General features: G+C 45.9%; 1 protein-coding gene and 1 long non-coding RNA gene across 4 annotated transcripts in view; one reads left to right on the forward strand and one right to left on the reverse strand.

The window, feature by feature from the left end:
• LOC116097127 overlaps positions 1-321 on the reverse strand; it is a 2,319-nt gene extending 1,998 nt beyond the window's left edge. The window contains exon 1 of the long non-coding RNA XR_004121231.1: positions 168-321. This is a non-coding gene — a long non-coding RNA (uncharacterized LOC116097127). The remainder of the gene's footprint in view (positions 1-167) is intronic.
• Mmel1 (membrane metalloendopeptidase like 1) overlaps positions 1-3,560 on the forward strand; it is a 31,426-nt gene that overhangs the window by 7,968 nt on the left and 19,898 nt on the right. The window lies entirely within an intron of this gene.

Raw genomic sequence — 3,560 nt, forward strand, 5'->3', positions numbered from 1 at the left:
GAGAGAGAGAGAGAGAGAGAGAGAGAGAGAGAGAGAGAGAATGTAGCCCAGGCTGGCCTCCAACTATATGTAGTCAAAGATGACCCTGAACTTCTGAACTTTTTGTCCCTACCTAGCAAGCGCTGGGATTACAGGGGTATGCCTCCACACCCGTTTTCAACCAATACCTTTAAAACAGTTTGCTGGTATGGGACAGCTTGATTATCAGGTCGTTCGTTGTAGGGCTTTGAACGGAAAAATACCTAGCGTGTGATCCCATGTTCGATCATTTGATGTCCGCCTGATGGCGCTGTTGGAAAGGTTATGGAACCCTTAGGAGGTGGAGCCTTGCTGACGGAAGCACGTCACTGGGGGTGGGCTTTATGGCGCGACTCCACTTCCTGCTCTCTTTCCTTGCTTCCTATGAGTAAAGTGTGAGCAAGGTGCTTCCTGAGTGGCAGGTCAGCCTTTCTCACACACACACACACACACACACACACACACACACACACACACACACACACACACGTCCTGTTCACACGGTATTGCTATCATGTATTTAGTTTCTACTGTGTTTTTAAGTACCACACACAGACCACATACAACTACTGTTGCTTTTCATTGTGCCATGCTCTAATAAATGCCTCACCTTATAACAACCTTGATTCCCCAACCCTAACACACACGTGCGCGCACACATGCATACATGCATACACACATGCACAAACACATACATTCACGCACACATGCTGGGGGTTAGAGCTTCACCACTTAAACAGGGTGAGCACAAATGTACTGTCCATCACAGACTTCAACATAGGTGGGACTAGGCAATCTTTCAGTATGAGAAGTACAAATTTACACTGCTACAAGCACTTCAGGCCTTTTTGGTGATAGACACTTCAGCGGTGCCCACCTAGAAGTAATCTGCTGTAAATCCTTAGCATGTGTGGATATGAAAATAACTTTACTTGCTTTCATCTCTCAATCACACAGCCTGTGGGTCTCAGCAAACCCGGCTGAGCCCAGGGGGAGTTTCACTGTCCTGTTCAGAACCTGTCAGATTAACCTTCCCACCTCTGTTTCCTGAGTCGGTTTCTTCTTGTTTTTACCCTTCTGTATTTTTACCATGAGAAATCTAAGAAAATACTTGTATTTCTTCCAACTTGGATTTGTTGTGAGCATGCGCGCGCACGCATACACACACACACACATACACACACACAAAGAGAGGGAGAGGGAGAGAGAGAGAGAGAGAGAGAGAGAGAGAGAGAGAGAGAGAGAGAGATTATCTCTACTCAGTCCTAAAATTCTGCTAACAAGGCTGTGGAGAGGGCTCGGTTAGTAAAGTGCTTGCTCTGCAAGCAAAGGCCTGGGTGCAATCCCCAGAATCCATATATAAAAGCCAGCCATGGTGGTGCATTCATTAAGAAGCCCAGCATTGGGCTGGAGAGATGGCTCAGTGGTTAAGAGCACCGTCTGCTCTTCCACAGGTCCTGAGTTCAAATCCCAGCAACCATATGGTGGCTCACAACCATCTATAATGGTCATCTGATGCAGTCTTCTGCTTTGTCTGAAGACAGCAACAGTATAGCCACATATATGAAATAAATATTTAAAAAAAAAAAAGGAGAAGAAGAAGAAGCCCAGCATTAAGGAGGGAGAGGGATCCCTGGAGTTGTAGTGAGCCTAACATATCTGATAAGCAGCCTGCCAGTGAGAAATCCCATCTCAAAAGATAAGGTGGAGCGTGCCTAAGAAGACTGACCTCCACACACTGAGAAAGAATGCCCCTGACCTCCACACACATGTATCCATTCCCCACACACAAACAAGAAATACAACATTCATGAAAGAAAATTCTGGTTGCTTATAGACTCACCTTTTCTCAGTCTTTCCTTTCTGATGCTCAATTTTTCTGTGATTGTTTCTGTCCCTGGCTTTGCCCTGCATTCCTGGTAAATTCCATAGAGTATCGTTCTAGCACTAAGTCTTTCTTCAGACACCTCAGGGATGCCCACCTGGAAATAATCTGTTGTAAATTTTAGTTCACTCCATTCTGGGTTTGCAGTTGTTTATAAACTTCAACGACTGCATGCTTTTCTTTTTAAAAATATGTATTATTGTATTTGTTATTTGTGTGTGGGTGAAAATGTCTGGGTGTGTGTGAGAGGGAGACAGAGAGACCAAGACAGAGAAACATAAATAGAGAGAGAGACGGGCAGAGAGAGGGAGACACAGAGAGAGACAGAGAGAGGGAGAAAGACAAAGAGAGACAGAAATGGAGAGGGAGACAAGAGACACAGAGATGGAGGCAGAGAGAGGGAGACAGAAACAGAGAAACAGAGAGAGATAGAAAGAGAGGAGACAGAAAGACAGAGAGGAGACAGGAAGACAGAGACAGAGGGAGATAGAAAGAGACAGAGAGGAGACAGAGACAGAGGCTGTACTGGCTGGTTTTGTGTGCCAACTTGACACAGGCTGGAGTTATCATAGAGAAGGGAGCTTCAGTTGGGGAAGTGCCTCCATGAGATCCAGCTGTGGGGCATTTTCTCAATTGGTGATCAAGGGGGTAGGGTTCCTTGTGGGTGGTGCCATCCCTGGGCTGGAAGTCTTGGGTTCTATAAGAGAGCAGGCTGAGCAAGCCAGGGGAAGCAAGCCAGTAAGGTACATCTCTCCATGGCCTCTGCATCAGCTCCTGGTTCCTGACCTGCTTGAGTTCCAGTCCTGACTTCCTTTGGTGATAAACAGCAATATGGAAGTAAACTGAATAAACCCTTTCCTCCCCAACGTGCTTCTTGGTCATGATGTTTGTGCAGGAATAGAAACCCTGACTAAGACAGAGGCATATGTGAGTGCAATTGCATAAATACCACATAGTACAAGAACACCTTTTGGGAGTCTGTTTTTTTCACAATAGGTTGCAGGTTTACACAGCAAGCCCTCTTAAACCACCTCATGTCCTGTATGGCCTCATTTTTAGCATTTACAGCTGATTCTTTTTCACATTGGGTTTGGGTTTGAACTTCTTGTCAGTTTTAGTTATTTCTTTAAGTATTTCAAATAGTATATTATGTTCTGTGTAACATAGATACCTATAAAAGACTCAACACTCAGGTGCCCAATACAACAGTTACCTAATATCTGTCCTTGGCGGAAGTCAAGCTGATCCCAGGCTTAGTCAGCTTGAGCACCTCTGTGTCAGGGGAATCTCCTCCAGGCACAGAGACCTAGCAGGTCGTGTTTCTCTCCTGGAGGGAAGAAATTCAAGGGAACACATGAAAGTACTCAGGCCTCATGGCACATAAACATAAATTTGAATCCCTGTGGCCTTTGTCTTTGGCCTCCTGTATGATGTAAGTGGGGAAGGTTTCCCTCTGAGAATGTGTTTGTTTCCATCCAGTGTCTAAGAGATGCTTTCATTTGGGAGAGCTTCCTATTGACTGTCAGGCTCATTCCCCTGGCCACACCACAGCCACATCTACCTCTCAGCCCTGCCCAGGTTACTCAGCCTCAGGGGAGCATGGGTTCTCTCCATCACTGAGCGCTCTCTTTTCCTCTCTCCCTCCCTCCCTCCCTCC

This window comes from Mastomys coucha, unplaced genomic scaffold (genome assembly GCF_008632895.1).
Source record: "Mastomys coucha isolate ucsf_1 unplaced genomic scaffold, UCSF_Mcou_1 pScaffold18, whole genome shotgun sequence".
NCBI classification, from domain to species: domain Eukaryota; kingdom Metazoa; phylum Chordata; class Mammalia; order Rodentia; family Muridae; genus Mastomys; species Mastomys coucha.